We start from the raw sequence: 18881 nt of genomic DNA, 5'->3' as shown, positions 1-18881 counted from the left end.
CTACACTACGGAGACTGTTAAGCTTCGATTAAACTGTTGAGTGTTCCATGATTTGTTGTTTGACTCCAGAGTGTTCCCAAATGTTTGGGTTTTTCGTCATGAGAATGATGATCAAATTCTACGAAGGCTGATGAATGAAGGATACTAGAAACACTTAAGGAAACGAACATAGGAATGTTCCTTAATGCTAATAGTGACTGCTTGGACAAGTACAAGCGGAGTGTTGTCAACACCTACGTCGACAATCTGATAGAGGGTGCGGGTGTGCAACCCGTTCTCGCAAATTTAATAAGTCAATATTGACTTATTAAATATGTGCATAGGTGACATACTTAACATAATAGTTTCCCTTGAAAAGCTCCATAGAAAACACCGACCTTACCTAACCTACTTAGTATGTTAAGATAAGCATCTTATTGCTTCGTAATTACAATTATTACCTAACCTATACCTATAATAGGTTAAGTAACAATTGTAATTACGAAGCTATAAGATGCTTATTTTTACATACTAAGTAGGTTAGGTAAGGTCGGTGTTTTCTATGAAGCTTTTCAAGGGAAACTATTATGTTAAGTATGTCACCTATGCACATATTTAATAAGTCAATATTGACTTATTAAATTTGCGAGAACGGGTTGGGGTGTTGTGTACCCCTATCAGAATGTTTTACAGGAACGTTGATTAATATACAAACGGAATTAGTCAGTTGTAGTGGGTATGGTGTTTTGGGCAGTGACATTATCGTTGGCATCTTCACCTTTCTGTCTTGCTCTCTCTCATGGTGGGTGGAGTGAATAGTTCCGTTATTTGGGTATTTTGTGGTGGGTTTGGCTTATGTGAAGGACTTCAAGAATTTGTAATCTTGATACATCTTGGGTTTTGTCTAATGTGCAAGTGTGTTTATTCAGCATTTCTCTTGTTAGGGTGATGTCATGGGCTTGTCTCGTGTGATGTTTAGGCACATCTGATTGAAGATGACAGGTTAGACTCCTCGTCAGCTTGATCGTCGTCATACCTATGTACTTAGAGTTAAGGCTACATCCTTCGTGCATTGTTCATTGTTCAATTAAGTAATTAACAATAAAAGAAAAATGGCTCATTGTTCTTTGTTCAAGAACTGTTTGTGAGGACAGTTCTCACAGACAGTTCAAAGAGCTTTGAACTCTTAACTCACTTTTTTTCCCCAAGGTTACGCACAACTGAGCGACCAATATTATCTTTCATAAACATGTTAAAAACGCATTGACTCAGAATCGGTATATAGCAAGTGTCCTGCCACGCGACAGGAAAACAAATAAAGTCGACAAGAAAAAAACACGAGTGTTATTAACAATGGTGATGGTGGCTTTTGTATATATTATGAGCTGTTGTGTTGTCAACCCTGAAACATGACACTGTACCTTTGTGTTCTATTTAAGAGAGGGAGAATAATGCTCACAGGTAATCGTGTTATGATTCCAGACTGTCAGTGCAGCGGGGGAGTCTGCTCTGATCCTGTCAGCTGGGGGAATTGGATCGGCCAGGGAGGCAGAAGCATTCACATGTATGGTGCGCCTTTGGCTTCACGACCCCTCGCTACGAGCGGGAAGCTGACATTCCCAGATAACCTGTCTAACAGTCGCTGCTGGATGATGTCATCCTCTGGTAGCCTGGCTTACAGTCGCTGCTGGTGGATGGCATCCTCTGGTAGCCTGGCTTACAGTCGCTGCTGGTGGATGGCATCCTCTGGTAGCCTGGCTTACAGTCGCTGCTGGATGCTGTCATCCTCTGGTAACTTGGCTTACAGTCGCTGCTGGTGGATGGCATCCTCTGGTAGCCTGGCTTACAGTCGCTGCTGGATGCTGTCATCCTCTGGTAACTTGGCTTACAGTCGCTGCTGGTTGCTGTCATCCTCTGGCAACTTGGCATGCTATGGTAATCTAGTTGACAGTGGCTGCACAAAGCTTGCCCTCCGAAGTGGCGGCTGAAACCTAACAAAGCCTGGCAATCCTGCTGGCAGTGGCTGAAAGCATTATAACCCCTCCTCCTTGTCAACCAGGTTTGCAGTTAATTTACGAAGCTTGGCCCCCGGTGGCCACCTTGCTGACAGTCACTTCAAGGAGCTGTATAGAAAACATTTTACAACATAAAATTTGCGTAGCAGTACTGAAGAAAACTTCTAGTTCCCAGAACTGAGAAGCGTCCACGTCTCGTGTCACAGGAAGGTGGAACAAACAATTCCGAGCAACTTGTAATGAAAGTGTAAACTTTTATGTCAAGAGAAAGCAGAGTTTTGTGTAATTGAAGAGGTGAGACTCGGATACGCGACGTCGCTTAGTACGAGACTTTAGACATGTGGATATATTAGACTTTCCTTCTCAGTCTTAGGCTGAGAATGCTCCGTTAATGTTCCAGACTGACCATCCAACGAGTGCAGAAACAATGTCTGAAGGTCCTCTGGCATCTCAAAATGGGTTTTGAAATAAATAATTTTTGTGTGTTTATGTGTATGGACTCAGAGCACACTTTAAGATATCATTCGCCTCGGGTCGTAGCCACAAGGGACGAGAGAAGTGTTTGAGCACAGTTCCCTTCCTCCCCAGCTGACACCTCCGTTCATCTAGCAGCAAATAGGTACCGGGAAGTTCGGTAACTGTTGTGAGCTGTTTTCTGGAGAAGGTCAGTAGCTGACCTAGGTAGGACCTTCGAAAAGCCTACAGTTACAAGCTCTCGTACTACGAGAAAGTGTGTTCAGTGAGGGGGAAGTGCCATTTGTGGCGGCATGTTAGCGTGTGGCTGAATATGCAAGTTTACCATAGTGATGTCCGTTCTCTGTAGAATACGAGAGCAAGAGGGGATACTCTTGCATTTGTTGCTCTGGCTATTTTTATTTTTATTTAAAGTAATCATCGTCATGCAGGATCTTTCTGCCTCTTCTTTAATCTGACAGCTCGATCGGAAGCTTCTGAGACTCTAGAGTTGTCTAGATGCTATGAACACGATTCCGTTATTGGTTTACAGTCAGGTCCTTCATTACTGCTGAGTAAATATTTAATGACCAGTGCCCAGTCGATCTTTCGTACCTAGATCGTTTTCTCTCTCTCTCTCTCTGTCTCTGTCTCTGTCTCTGTCTCTCTCTCTCTCTCTCTCTCTCTCTCTCTCTCTCTCTCTCTCTCTCTCTCTCTCTCTCTCTCTCTCCCTCTCTCTCTCCCTCTCCCTCCCTCCCTCACTCCGGTAAAGACTGCTGTGATCTCAGACAATAAGGACAAATCTCTGATAATAAATAGAAATAATGAAGACACTTACCATGTTGGTAGCTCGTGAATATTTGCAAGTTCTTATTGAATATTTGCAATTGTAAGGAGTCACTTACAATTAGCGTGTCAACTTTAGATTCATATACGCGCTCGAGTGCAAGGATTATAGCAACCAGTTGTTTCAAGAGTGGAGGCCCAGTTACTTGTACGCGCTCCACACTGGTTGAAGGAGGAGCCATCTCTCGCTGTCACAACAACTGTACTTCCAGCTGCACCATGGGACTGGTGCAAGGATCCATCAGTGTAAATAATCTGGAGAAGGGAGCGCTCTCTAACTAAAGCATCAATTTGGCTTAAGGCATTGTACTTTGCTTCTTGTCGAAGCAAGGCTTGTTCTATAATCAGCTTCTTGGGTGGGAAAGGGGGACAGTACTATGGAAAGGGGTGATCTCCCATGGGGTAGGAAAGTGTCGTTGTTGTCTCTCTTGGCAGAGGTGATGAATATTATACATTCTGAGCACAGTGGCGGTTTTGGGAATACATTTGGAGGGATGCTGACCTTCAAGGAAGAATGCTTGGAGGGCTTCAGTGCATGGGTTAGGGTGGGTTAGCCTAAGCATCTTGATACCAATTAAAGCATTAATATCAGTAATACGATCACTTACTCATGAAATATTCAGTTCCTTCCTCATGTTTAGTAAATTAGTTGTACGAGGGTATCCGAGGATGATCCTCACGGCTTCGTTTTGCATCTTTTCCAGCCTTCATCTTAGATGAATGAAGTACATATCAAGTGGATAAAGGCATATCGATGCCTTTAATTCACTTATATGGGTGTAGGGGTGAGAATGTGTATCTCTCTCTGGAATTACCCAGAACTCTTCAAATCTGTCTCTCTCCTGCTCTTTGGTTAAGTGTGGGACTTAAAGCCTATCAATTTTTGGAGGGTTATTGAGTATAACAAGAGCTTGTTGAGCACTGAGTATACTCTGGTCCTGAGCATACTTCAAGGCTACAGTAAACTCTGAGAGTACATAGAGAGACAAGAGAGGGACAGGTGTGGGTGTACCCTCGTGCTCTTGGGCCCCAACCTGTGTACGTCATGGCTGCCCAGTCACCACACTCACCCTTCTTGTGGTACCATCGAGTCAGGACCACGCGACGGACGGACTCTCAGTCTCCACGGTGCCAGGAGACACTACCCGTCTCGGGCTATCTTTGCTAAGTGCCTCGTTAATTAGCGGCGGGTTCTGGAGGTGGTGGCACTCGCTGCCTTCCACCTGGCACTCTGTGGTGGCACTCGCTGCCTTCCACCTGGCACTCTGTGGTGGCTAATTGGTTACACTCAAACATTACAATATGTTTCTTACTGTTGCTGCTCCCTCTCTTTCTCTCTCCGTCTCTCTCTGCCTCGCCCTCTCTCTGCCCCCCCCCCCCCCCCCTATCTCTCTCTCTCTCACTGTTCCTCTCTTTATTTAGCTCGTCCCATACTTGTTAATTCCTAAAGAGCAATTTTTAACTATAATTAACAACACAATTGGTAATCTCAGACACAAAATAGGTTACCAAATTGCCTCGTTTGCATTTTTAACATCGTTATAGGTAACGAAATAAACAAAAATGCAAACGAGGCAATTTTGTAAACATTATGCATTATTTGTCTCTATTGTTTTGATCGTTCATATGAATCATACTTTAATACCTGCAGCTTATACGGGAGGTTACCTGTCTTGTCTTGAGATTACCTTGAGATGATTTCGGGGCTTAGCGTCCCCGAGGCCCGGTCTTAGACCAGGCCTCCTGGTTGCTGGACTGGTTAACCAGACTGTTGGACGCAGCTGCTCGCAGCCTGACGTATGAATTACAGCCTGGTTGATCATGTATCCGTTGCAGGTGTTTATCAAGTTCTCTCTTGAAGAGTGTGAGGGGTCAGCCAGTTATGCCCCTTATGTGTAGTGGAAGCGTGTTGAACAGTCTCGGGCCTCTGATGTTGATAGTTCTCTCTCTGAGTACCTGTTGCACCTCTGCTCTTCAGCGGGGGTATTCTGCACATCCTGCCATGCCTCCTGGTCTCATGTGGTGTTATTTCTGTGTGCAGGTTTGGGACCAGCAGGTTGATGCTCCAACACTGACAGTGTCGGGAGGTTGATGCTCCAACACTGACAGTGTCGGGAGGTTGATGCTCCAACACTGACAGTGTCGGGAGGTTGATGCTCCAACACTGACAGTGTCGGGAGGTTGATGCTCCAACACTGACAGTGTCGGGAGGTTGATGCTCCAACACTGACAGTGTCGGGAGGTTGATGCTCCAACACTGACAGTGTCGGGAGGTTGATGCTCCAACACTGACAGTGTCGGGAGGTTGATGCTCCAACACTGACAGTGTCGGGAGGTTGATGCTCCAACACTGACAGTGTCGGGAGGTTGATGCTCCAACACTGACAGTGTCGGGAGGTTGACGCCCCAACACTGACAGTGTCGGGAGGTTGATGCTCCAACACTGACAGTGTCGGGAGGTTGACGCCCCAACACTGACAGTGTCGGGAGGTTGATGCTCCAACACTGACAGTGTCGGGAGGTTGACGCCCCAACACTGACAGTGTCGGGAGGTTGACGCCCCAACACTGACAGTGTCGGGAGGTTGACGCCCCAACACTGACAGTGTCGGGAGGTTGACGCCCCAACACTGACAGTGTCGGGAGGTTGACGCCCCAACACTGACAGTGTCGGGAGGTTGACGCCCCAACACTGACAGTGTCGGGAGGTTGACGCCCCAACACTGACAGTGTCGGGAGGTTGACGCCCCAACACTGACAGTGTCGGGAGGTTGACGCCCCAACACTGACAGTGTCGGGAGGTTGACGCCCCAACACTGACAGTGTCGGGAGGTTGACGCCCCAACACTGACAGTGTCGGGAGGTTGACGCCCCAACACTGACAGTGTCGGGAGGTTGACGCCCCAACACTGACAGTGTCGGGAGGTTGACGCCCCAACACTGACAGTGTCGGGAGGTTGACGCCCCAACACTGACAGTGTCGGGAGGTTGACGCCCCAACACTGACAGTGTCGAGAGGTTGACGCCCCAACACTGACAGTGTCGGGAGGTTGACGCCCCAACACTGACAGTGTCGGGAGGTTGACGCCCCAACACTGACAGTGTCGGGAGGTTGATGCCCCAACACTGACAGTGTCGGGAGGTTGACGCCCCAACACTGACAGTGTCGGGAGGTTGACGCCCCAACACTGACAGTGTCGGGAGGTTGACGCCCCAACACTGACAGTGTCGGGAGGTTGATGCTCCAACACTGACAGTGTCGGGAGGTTGACGCCCCAACACTGACAGTGTCGGGAGGTTGATGCCCCAACACTGCACAAGTCTCTCCCACTGCCGCTGGGGTTAACTATGCTAATGTTATCACATCTAATAATCATAATTATATGCACTAACTACACTTAGCGACACATTTACAATAGTAAACTCCCGGTAAACCATTAATGGCACACCTGATATTGAGCTGCTGTTACCACTACTGGTGCAGGTCCTGGTCGGCGCCACCACACACCGCTACGGCCTCGACACCAGTCAGCTTAGTGGCGCCAGTTGCCATCAGTCAGCTTAGTGGCGCCAGTTGCCATCAGTCAGCTTAGTGGCGCCAGTTACCACCAGTCAGCTTAGTGGCGCCAGTTGCCATCAGTCAGCTTAGTGGCGCCAGTTACCACCAGTCAGCTTAGTGGCGCCAGTTACCACCAGTCAGCTTAGTGGCGCCAGTTACCACCAGTCAGCTTAGTGTGGTTAGTTCCTTTGTGACGTTATTGGAGACGTTCGTGTGTGTATTTAGTGTTCTTTGTTTTTAGAAATGTTTATTTTTTTACTTATTTCTATATACAAGAGTTGTTACATTCTTGTACAGCCACTATAGCATGCGTAACGTTTCTGGCAGGTCCTTAATCCTATGTTCCCTGCCAAATCGTTTAACAACCAGGGGCCAGATTCACGAAAGCACTTACGAACGTGTACATCTTTCCTCAATCTTTGACGGCTTTGTTTACAATTATTAAACAGTTTACAAGCATGAAAACTTCCCAATCAACTGTAGTTATTGTTATAAACAGCCTCCTGGTGCTTCGGAGCTCATTAACTGTTTAATAATTGTAAACAAAGCCGCCAAAGATTAAGAAAAGATGGACAGGTTAGTAAGTGTTTGTGTAAGTGCTTTCGTGAATCTGACACAAGGTACCCATTTTACTGTTGGGTAAACAGAGGCTAATGTTAAGGATTGACGCCCAGTAAGACCTTCCCGGCCAGGATACGAACCCAGGACAAAACGTTCGGGAAAGCGTTCGACGCTCGCCAGGCTCACGTCTTAACACTACAGCACGGGGACTGGCTGGGAGTTAATGCGTGCGTGTAGGCGTTGAGCTGTGATGAACACTCAACACTCAAGTCGCCCTTAAGGCCAGCTCGGCTGGTGAAGTTCGTTGAACTGTGACAAATAAATGATCAACATTAGCTCTGACGCGTAAATTGCAAGCTTCAGCTGCAGTATAAATGTTGGTGGTTGGGGCCCCTAGCAGGCTCCGAGACGCGCCGTAAGAAACTCCTCGACTTGACTCTCAAACACTTCTTCATCGCTTTTCATTAACGTTTTAAAAGCCGGCCGGATCGAGGCAGAAATTAAATGTCACGGCTCAACGCTTGGACTCAATCGTATCATTCAGAAAAATCATTTTCATCTTGAATGTTTTTTCAGTTTCATTTGATATCGTAATTTTCTGAAGGAATGAAGTCAATGATGCATATGAGAGTGCTACCTCACTGGAGTGAAATTTTGCCAGAAGTCTCACTCAGTCAAGCTCAAACTAACTCATTTTATAGTACCACTAGTGTTTACCAGTCGAAAGTTTCCATGTTACAAGACGACTCTTCACATTCTGGTCCACGGGATCACGTCTGCCTACCATGTGTGTGTCGAGTGATGTTGACAAGTTAGTGTGAGACAACATAAGGGTGCAGGGGGAGGCTGGGGTCACGTGTAGGGCCCAGAGCCTTCACATACTGTGACCCAGTGACCCAGAGCCTTCACATACTCACTTGACTTATACAATGTCTACTTGTTGAGTGAACATGTTGCAAATGCTTGCAAGCCGAGGAATAACCGATCGCTGATGGAGTGATGCTCTTGAGAATAGTTCATGCAGAAGGTAGCAGGTGCCTGAGGCTCTTGTGTTCTAACTGACAGTTTCACGTAGAACACTTTTAGAACATTATCCTTGTACATATTGTAAGTCTCTAAATATATCTCCGGTTTGAAGACCCCCCCTGTAGCATTACCAAGAGCAGGGTGTGCACATCCTTGTATTACCAAGAGCAGGGTGTGCAAATCTTTGCCATTACCAAGAGCAGGGTGTGCACATCCTTGTCATTACCAAGAGCAGGGTGTGCAAATCTTTGCCATTACCAAGAGCAGGGTGTGCAAATCTTTGCCATTACCAAGAGCAGGGTGTGCACATCCTTCTCATTACCAAGAGCAGGGTGTGCACATCCCCGGGCCTGCCTGCTCACGCCCGGGTGTAAATCACTGCCGCCAGACAATATCCCACAGCAGTAATAAGCGGACTCGGCTCTGTAACCACAAATCACCGAGCTAATTAGCGGGAGGAGAGGACCCAGGCAAGCGACCCGATCTTCATGTCCTCAAGTATACTAAAAATGTTATATTTTCTGTACTTTTTTTTTCGAAGATAAATGACTAGACTTTGTCCATTATCAAAGCAGAGGGAAGAGAAGGTGCCGTTGTTGTGTAATGTTGCTCAGAGATTGGCTCTACTTACTGAGAATGTTTTTATTAATTCTGGATGCTTTGAATGTTGCTTTAACAACCTAGATATTTGTGTATGTATGGATGTACACACACGCGCGCACACACAAAAAGAGAACTTTTTTAGTGTCAGAGTGGGTGACAAATGGAATGCATTAGGAAGTGATGTGGTGGAGGCTGACTCTATACACAGTTTCAAGTGTAGATATGATAGAGTCTAGTAGGCTCAGGAACCTGTACACCTGTTGATTGACGGCTGAGAGGCGGGACCAAAGAGCCGGAGGTCAATCCTTGCAAGCACAAATTGGTGAGTACAAATAGGACAGTACACACTTAGTGTGTCTGCACCTTCTTTTAGTATCCACAGTGAGATTCTGTCAGGCCCAACAGCCTTTGTCACATTTAGCTCCAACAGATTCCTTTTGACCTCATCACTGGTGAGGTCAAATTCCTCTAAGGTGGCTTGGTTTGCCTCATTTAGTGCAGGGATTTGTCCTTGTTCTATTGTGAAGACCTCCTGGAATCTCTAATTGAGTTCTTCACACACCTTATCATTTTCTGTACATCTTCCCCCCCCCCCCTTTTCTCAGTTTCATCACTTGTTCCTTCACTGCTGTTTTCCTTCTGATGTGGTTGTAGAGTAGTTTTGGTTGGGTCTTAGTTTTACTACTACTCTGTATTCATCTAGTTCACCTAGTTGTGTTTGGGGGGGGGGGGGTTGAGCTCTGGTCTTTCGACCCGTCTCTCGACCCGTCTCTCGATTGTCACTTAATGAACTGTTACTAACTAGTAACTAATTTTATTTTTTTCACACACACACACACACACACACACACACACACACACACACACACACACACACACACACACACACACACACACACACACACACACACGTAGTACTAAGAGCCTCGCGGCTGAGTGGACAGCGCTCGGGGGTCGTAGTCCTGAAGGGCCCGGGTCAGGGCTGTCTTAAAAGCGTTATGGGTCCCTGGGCCCCTACGACGACCACTCACAGGAATAAGAAGTATATAATTTATATAATATATATATATATATATATATATATATATATATATATATATATATATATATATATATATATATATATATATATATATATATAATATAATGTATATGTATAAATGTGTGTGTGTGTAAAAACTGGGTAAGTGGTATATGGTATAGTATAGTCCTCGTCTTGCTTTACACAAGAAGGAACTCAAGTCTCAAAACGTCTCATGAAATTTCAAGTATTTGGACATGTGAGTCATAGTGCAGAGTCATTCTTAGAGGACGTCCTGTCGACGGTATTCATCTCTACACAGTGTTACTTGGTGTTTAGGCTCTTGACCCTTTCCCAGTGGTCTGCTCTCCTCTTTCATCCTGACCAGTTTCTTATGAGTGGCCTTGTCCAACCTTTCAAGAGTAACCAGTGTCGTCTCTAACCTTCCTCTTCCGATATAAATGTCCTGAGCAGTAACGTCCTTTCTACTTTCTTTCGTCGCTTCAAGGCACGCTTTCATCCTTTCCCTGCAGCCAAGGAGCAATTGACTGGCTCAAAAACAGTATTCAAGGATCTGGAAGATCATCGCATCAAAGACTGGGATGGTGTTTTTTGTAAGGGGGTCCGAGAGGGAGCATAGGTCACTCCGGTGTTCCTGAAGTGGCTGGGGCAGCTTGGGTGCTCCAGCTCCACGGAGCAAACATGGGCATATAAACTTCATCAAGGGCACTTGCTGTGTTTTGCTGTGTGTTTTTTTTTTCAGGGGAAAGGAATGGGAGTAACGAGGATGGAGAGATAGGAGGTGATGGGAAATTTAAAAAATGAGAAATATAGTTAGTTATGATAGCAGGTGGGCTGTCCACCTTGCTGACACGATGGGTAGATGTTGGGGCTAAGTTAAGCTTGCTCTCTCTTGTCAGGGAGCTGTGAGTGTATGAGAGGTTCTTCACATGTATTTCAGCATATATGGATGTCTATAGATGAATACTATGAAGCATTCTTATATGTACTCTCCAATGCACTTGTAAGCACTCTCTCTCTGTCTCTCTCTCTCTGTCTGTCTCTCTCTCTCTGTCTCTCTCTCTCTGTCTCTGTCTGTCTCTCTCACCCACCAGGTTCTAGCGTTGGCCCCCAGGCGTAAAGGTTGCAACAAACGGCCCTGACATTCCTGACTACCCCAAGTAATCCTCCGGGGGCGCAGCATCATCATACTAACACACGTCGTGGGCCCCACTGTGCCTGGTGCCCTCAGTCACCGGCAGAATACACATGAGATCTCTTGGCACCCTGACTAACCCTGGGGGGTTCTCTCTGATGGACTCGCGTAAACAGGGTTGGCCCCGGGGGAGGTAGTAGACAGGGGGTGAGATCATTAAAGTGGCTTCCTTTCCCCCCTTTGTTGACGGCTCTGGTGTGGCCCGGGAAACAGGTGTGGCAGACTGTTGTAGTGGGCAAACTGTGTACTGGAGCGTGGCCAAGCAGCGCCTGAGCGTTGGGTCGACACCCGTTACCTACGGAACAAGAGAGCAGCGCTTCTCTTGCTCGCCTGGCGACCTGCGGCAGGGAAGCCACCGCCTACAACGCTCTCTTCTCTTCAAGGGAATATTGTTAATTATAATTCCACTGTGAATGAAAAAAACTATCTGAGTTTACAACTGAAAATTAGACTTTTAATATTCCGAGTTTAAAAAGTCTGAAGTGATATTAATTTAGTCTTTGATGCACCTCCTGGCACGGAATTTATGTTACGGGTTCTTTGATATATGACGTAAATTAATTAACGTTTATTAATTATATATAATTGTTTTAGCATATATGATCTAATGCTTACAATGGTGAGGTTGATATAATTTCAACACTTTATACTACATTCAGTCGACCACTGTAACGTCGTCACAGTACCTCCAGCAGCCGCCTACTGTAACTTGTCACGTCACAGAACCTCCAGCAGCCGCCCACTGTAACTTGACTCGTCACAGTACCTCCAGCAGCCGCCCACTGTAACTTGAATCGTTACAGTACCACCAGCAGCCGCCCACTGTAACTTGAATCGTTACAGTACCTCCAGCAGCCGCCCACTGTAACTTGAATCGTTACAGTACCTCCAGCAGCCGCCCACTGTAACTTGTCGCGGCATAGTACCTCCAGCAGCCGCCCACTGTAACTTGTCGCGGCATAGTACCTCCAGCAGCCGGCCACTGTAACTAGTCACGGCACAGTACCTCCATGGTCTTCCTCTGTAGTCTACCGCTGTCAATCCACTCTGATATACTTCTGTCACTCCTTCCTGGTCTACCTGTCACTCCAGCCTGGTTTACATGCGGGATAGCACACTTGCTACTGTTATACCTGGGTACACTATCGCCCTTGTAAACAGGAAAGAGAGGCGCAAACGTTCAGGAAAATTATGACTAATGTTATCTTCCTCCGTCTCGTTGGCTAGTTGGGTCTGGACCTCTAGCATCAGTGTTGATGGGTGGGTACCTCTGCCGTCCGTGTTGATGGGTGGGTACCTCCGCCGTCCGTGTTGGTGGGTGGGTACCTCCGCCGTCCGTGTTGGTGGGTGGGTACCTCTGCCGTTCGTGTTGATGGGTGGGTACCTCTGTCGTCCGTGTTGATGGGTGGGTACCTCTGCCGTCCGTGTTGATGAGTGGGTACCTCTGCCGTCAGTGTTGATGGGTGGGTACCTCCGCCGTCCGTGTTGATGGGTGGGTACCTCCGCCGTCAGTGTTGATGGGTGGGTACCTCCGCCGTCCGTGTTGATGGGTGGGTACCTCCGCCGTCAGTGTTGATGGGTGGGTACCTCCGCCGTCCGTGTTGATGGGTGGGTACCTCCGCCGTCAGTGTTGATGGGTGGGTACCTCCGCCGTCCGTGTTGATGGGTGGGTACCTCCGCCGTCCGTGTTGATGGGTGGGTACCTCCGCCGTCCGTGTTGATGGGTGGGTACCTCCGCCGTCAGTGTTGATGGGTGGGTACCTCCGCCGTCCGTGTTGATGGGTGGGTACCTCCGCCGTCCGTGTTGATGGGTTATACTGTTATTCTACTGTTATACTACAGTTATACCACTGTTATACCTGGGTTAACTAACTACATTGGAAACAGGAAAGAGAGCCGTAAACGTTGAGGAAAATTGAGACTAAATAATGTTATCTTCCTCCTCATCGCACCCAATCACTTGGGCTGGACGGTAAAACGACGGCCTCGCTTCATGCAGGTCGGCGTTCAATCCCCAACAGTTCAAGTGGTTAGGCACCATTCCTTACCCCCCGTCCCATCCCAAATTCTTATCCTGATCCCCTTCCAAGTTCTATATAGTCGTAATGCCCTGGCGCCTTCCCCTGATAATTCCATTCCTCCGTCTCGTTGGCTAGTTGGGTGGGTACCTCCACCGTCAGTGTCGAGGGGGGGTACCTCCGCCGTCAGTGTCGAGGGGGGTACCTCCGCCGTCAGTGTCGAGGGGGGTACCTCAAGTACCCGCAAGTACCCAGCAACACACAACTGTATTGTATACTAAAATGTTCAAACGCTCGACCATTGGGTGAGAGAGAGCGTGAGGGATTCTGGCTCTCTCCAAGCTGTCAGGGATGACAGGAGTCCACACAGTGTGTGTAATTAGAGCAGCTGCAAGGCTGGTCTGCGAGTTATATGCTCTCAGATTAGCATATTACTGAGTAGCCTGAAATTCAGTCAATGATCTCTTAGGTGGGTTATAATTTCCAGTTTATAACGTGTATACACGTCGTTGGAGTACCTCAACACGTATGTCGGTATAGACTCTAATTTAGATGAACACTGTATAAATAGTATACAAATTGTGTGTGTGTGTGTGTGTGTGTGTGTGTGTGTGTGTGTGTGTGTGTGTGTGTGTGTATACGTGTGTGTGTACTCACTTAGTTGTGCTTGGGGGGTTGAGCTTTGGATCTTTGGTCCCGCCTCTCAACTGTCAATCAACTTTAGTACAGAGCCTACTGGCCTCTATCATATTTACATTTGAAACTGTGTATGGAGTCAGCCTCCACCACATCACTTAATGCATTTCATCTGTTAACTACTCTGACATTGAAAAAGTTCTTTCTAATATCTCTGTGGCTCATTTGGGTACTCAGCTTCCACCTGTGTCCCCCTTGTTCGCGTACAACCCGTGTTAAATATTCCATTCTTGTCTACCCTGTCAATTCCCCTATGAAGTTTGTATGTTGTGAACATGTCTCGCCAAGCTCTCCTGTCTTCCGTACCTCCGTACTTCCATGAGGTGTAACTCATGCCTCTTAGTTCTGGGACTAGTCTAGTGGCATATCACTGAACTTTCTCCAGCTTCGTCTTGTGCTTGACAAGTTTCTAGTTTAGCATATTTAATGCCTTTAACCTCTCCTCGTGGCTCTAGTCCTTCAGTTCTGGGAGCCACTTAGTGGCATGTCCTTGCACCTTTTCCAGTTTTTTGATGTGCTTCTTAAGATATGGACACCTCTACATATTCCAGCTTTGGTCTAACAAAAGTCGTAAACAATTTCTTTAGTATTTCTTCATCCATGTATTTAAAAGTCATTCTGAAGTTAGAAAGCGTGGCATAGGCTCCTCGCACAACGTTCTTTATGTGGTCCTCAGGATGAGTGTTTTTATCTAGAACCACCCCAAGATCTCTCTCAGAATTCTTTAAAGATTTCTCACATAATATATAGGTTGTGTGGGGTCTATGTTCTCCTCTTCCACATTCCATAACATGGCATTTATTCACATTAAATTCCATTTGCACCAGCACAGCAACGCCACCGCCTTAACTAATATTTATGTCCGTCTCCAGACTGAGTAGCCCCTTGGGAATATGACCTCGTTTAAAATAACATTTTCAAGTTTCGTCTCCGTCAGCTCAGCAATATCTGGCATCTGCAGCTGTATTACATCACTTAACTTCAGTATCTTTGATCTCACTCCATCAACGTTGGTGTATACAATTTTCAGGAATATGTTCCCCCTTCTCCTTATTCTTCACTACCACTTTCTCTAGTGATTTTGTTGGTTTGCTTTTTGGTACCATTTTACTGGCCTGCCTACCTCTATCACTTTGTAGAAAAAATAATTGATTTCTTCTTCCTTCCATAGTATGTGTACTGCCGAAGCGAGTACCTTCCTTCTTGCTCTCATTTAGACGTTTTGCCTCGACGAGGTTTAGTTTCTGCTCTTCTCTGTCTTCTCTTGAAAGGTCTCGTCTTAACGACCACACTTTCCCATTCTCATCACTTAGTAATTTTCTAGCATTCCTTGGTACTTCTTCCATCTGTTTGACACCGTTTAGGGTGATCCTCAAAGGTCGAACTTTCCCTTTTACGTACCTTTCAAGACCTTCCACGAGGCCAACAATTTTATCTACTAGTTTCTCTTCTTCTACAGCTCTTTCTTACTTAGATGTTATCTCCTTTTATTTGCAACCAAAAATTATCAAGGACTTCGATCAACTGTGTTTTGCACCAACTTCGGGTTAGACGCCAATTTCTCTCTCACTTCCAGCCTAATGTTTATTTTATCCTGGTTGCTGCAGTGTTTGGCTTTCTTTACTTCTTCATCTATTTTTTCCTTCTCCTTGACCACGTGTACATAGGTCAGTTGCATATCCTTCTTGCACTCTTCTATTCCCTGTGTAACTTCCTCCATCTGTGTTGACAAAAGCGGAAATTTTCCTGTTAAATTTCCTCCTATTGTAGTCATTTATGTTTAAATTAGCTTTAACTTCTTCCAAAGCTATATTTTTAAGAGTTTGTTTTCTTCTTCCATGGCTTTGCAATTTGTTTCCAACAATTCTTGTCCTTGCACAAGTCTTTCACTAAACCCTCAAGACCTATAACTTTGCTACTCAAGTGGTCATTACTTTCAATTTACTGATTTTTCTACATGACAGTTCACTATATCTAATTTTACCAACGTGTTGTGCAGACTGCTTATATCAATGTTTTCTTCACTGAATCCCCCAAACTCTAGCTCTATTTTGTTTCTCCTCTTGTCGGCGGCCATCTTGAATGTCGTCGTCTGCTCTGTTAACACCAGGGCAATTTTTTCTCATCCATTTTTCTTCACTTCTCTTGACACATTCGTGTTATCTCACCTATTTTTCAAAAACACAACACCTTTACGTTCATTGGGACACCACTCACTGTCATCAACCTGTACTACAATACTTAGGAATTGTTGAAATATGCTGGAGCTCCTCTGATGCAAGTGTTGACACAATGGGTGTACATCTTTTTCCTTCGTGTGTGTGTGTGTGTGTGTGTGTGTGTGTGTGTGTACTCACCTAGTTGTACTCACCTAGTTGTGTCTGCAGGATCGAGCATTGACTCTTGGATCCCGCCTTTCGAGCATCGGTTGTTTACAGCAATGACTCCTGTCCCATTTCCCTATCATACCTGGTTTTAAAATTATGAATAGTATTTGCTTCCACAACCTGTTCCTGAAGTGCATTCCATTTTCCCACTACTCTCACGCTGTGTGTGTGTGTGTGTGTGTGTGTGTGTGTGTGTGTGTGTGTGTGTGTGTGTGTGAGACCTCACCTATTTGTGCTTGCGGGGGGCTGAGCTTTGGCTCTTTGGTCCCGCCTCTAAACTGTCAATCAACTGGTGTACAGATTCCTGAGCCTACTGGGCTCTATCATATCTACACTTGAAACTGTGTATGGAGTCAGCCTCCACCACATTACTTCTTAATGCATTCCATTTGTCAACCACTCTGACCCTGAAAAAGTTCTTTCTAATATCTCTGTGGCTTATTTGGGCACTCAGTTTCCACCTGTGTCCCCTTGTGCGTGTGCCCCTTGTGTTAAATAGCCTGTCTTTATGGGTAAGTGTGTTGGGCCCAGTTAGATAAAGAGGTGCCCCACTCGACTTCCATAATCAATGGAATATTAATGGTGATTGTGAGCATAGTAACTGTTTATGGGAAGATTGTAAAGATGTTACTGAAATAATTATTTGTCCGATAAATTAAGTCGGTGTTCATCACCCATCTTCACTATCGTCTTTATTGTGATGGCCTCCTTGTCTCTGCTGACCTTACTCTGGATTCCAACTTCCAAAACATTGGGCTAGTTTTTAAATTAGGCGAATGTTTTGTGAGTACTGTGTGAGCACTGTGTGAGCACTGTGTGAGCACTGTGTGAGCACTGTGTGAGCACTGTGTGAGGACTGTGTGAGGACTGTGTGAGCACTGTGTGTGCATTGTGTGAGGACTGTGTGAGCACTGTGTGAGGACTGTGTGTGCATTGTGTGAGCACTGTGTGAGCACTGTGTGAGCACTGTGTGAGCACTGTGTGAGCACTGTGTGAGGACTGTGTGTGCATTGTGTGAGCACTGTGTGAGCATTGTGTGAGCACTGTGTGAGCACTGTGTGAGCACTGTGTGAGCACTGTGTGAGCACTGTGTGAGCACTGTGTGAGCATTGTGTGAGCATTGTGTGAGGACTGTGTGAGGACTGTGTGAGCATTGTGTGAGCACTGTGTGAGCACTGTGTGAGCACTGTGTGAGCACTGTGTGAGGACTGTGTGAGCATTGTGTGAGCACTGTGTGTGCATTGTGTGAGCACTTTGTGAGCACTGTGTGAACACTTTGTGAGCACTGTGTGAGCATTGTGTGAGCATTGTGTGAGCACTGTGTGAGCACTGTGTGAGCACTGTGTGAGCACTGTGTGAGCACTGTGTGAACACTGTGTGAGCACTGTGTGAACACTGTGTGAACACTGTGTGAGCACTGTGTGAGCACTGTGTGAGCACTGTGTGAACACTGTGTGAACACTGTGTGAGCACTGTGTGAGCACTGTGTGAGCACTGTGTGAGCACTGTGTGAGCACTGTGTGAGCACTGTGTGAACACTGTGTGAGCACTGTGTGAACATTGTGTGAACACTGAGTGAACATTAGCGGCCAAACCATCAAATACGTTCACGGTGAGCAAATGTTTACTTCAAACAACATTCATTAGTATATACATGCGAGTGGCGCTTGGTTTGCAGGTGTGTGGTATCCATGGGAGGAAGGTGCAGTCTACCGCCAGGTGTGTGGCTGGTGGTGACGGGGGCGGTCGTCTGCTACCTCACCATCTTGTAAGTCTCCATCACATTCACTTGCTTGTACACCAGGTGCCTGTATCAGGTCCCCCTCTCACACAATATATTACCGCTAATCAGATCTAAATGATAAAATATTTACTCCTTGGGAATGATTGACATAGCAAAGAAGTATTTAGTGAAGAATGTAAAGTGTTGGGAGGGGGAGAAGGAGGGAGGTATATGTTATTGTGAAATGGTAACTTTAACAAGTTGTCTCGTATTGCAGATACGGCCGCAACTCTGCCCACAGTCACCATAAACCACCAGGTAACTTGACTACTCACTATAATCCCCCACCAACCCGTTCTCGCAAATTTAATAAGTCAATATTGACTTATTAAATATGTGCATAGGTGACATACTTAACATAATAGATACCCTTAAAAAGATTCATAGAAAACACCGACCTTACCTAACCTTGTTAGTATCTTAAGATAAGCATCTTATAGCTTCGTAATTACAATTATTACCTAACCTATAATAGGTATAGGTTAAGCTAACCTATAATAGGTATAGGTTAAGTAATAATTGTAATTACGAAGCAATAAGATGCTTATCTTAAGATACTAACAAGGTTAGGTAAGGTCGGTGTTTTCTATGAATCTTTTTAAGGGTATCTATTATGTTTAGTATATCACCTATGCACGTAGTTAATAAGTCAATATTGACTTTACGAATTTCCCCCACAATGCTATGTTATCACCTCACATTCCCGCATGGACAACATG

General features: G+C 45.9%; 1 protein-coding gene across 1 annotated transcript in view; it reads left to right on the top strand.

The window, feature by feature from the left end:
• LOC123764459 (sialate:O-sulfotransferase 1) overlaps positions 1–18881 on the top strand; it is a 538431-nt gene that overhangs the window by 510058 nt on the left and 9492 nt on the right. The window contains exon 3 of the mRNA XM_069316129.1: positions 18380–18420. The gene's annotated coding sequence lies outside the window, so the exon portion shown is untranslated. The remainder of the gene's footprint in view (positions 1–18379; positions 18421–18881) is intronic.

The sequence above is a fragment of the Procambarus clarkii genome, chromosome 82, assembly GCF_040958095.1.
Source record: "Procambarus clarkii isolate CNS0578487 chromosome 82, FALCON_Pclarkii_2.0, whole genome shotgun sequence".
NCBI lineage: Eukaryota > Metazoa > Arthropoda > Malacostraca > Decapoda > Cambaridae > Procambarus > Procambarus clarkii.
The sequence above is the reverse complement of the archived record's forward strand: the minus strand, read 5'-3'. Positions and strand labels throughout refer to the sequence as shown.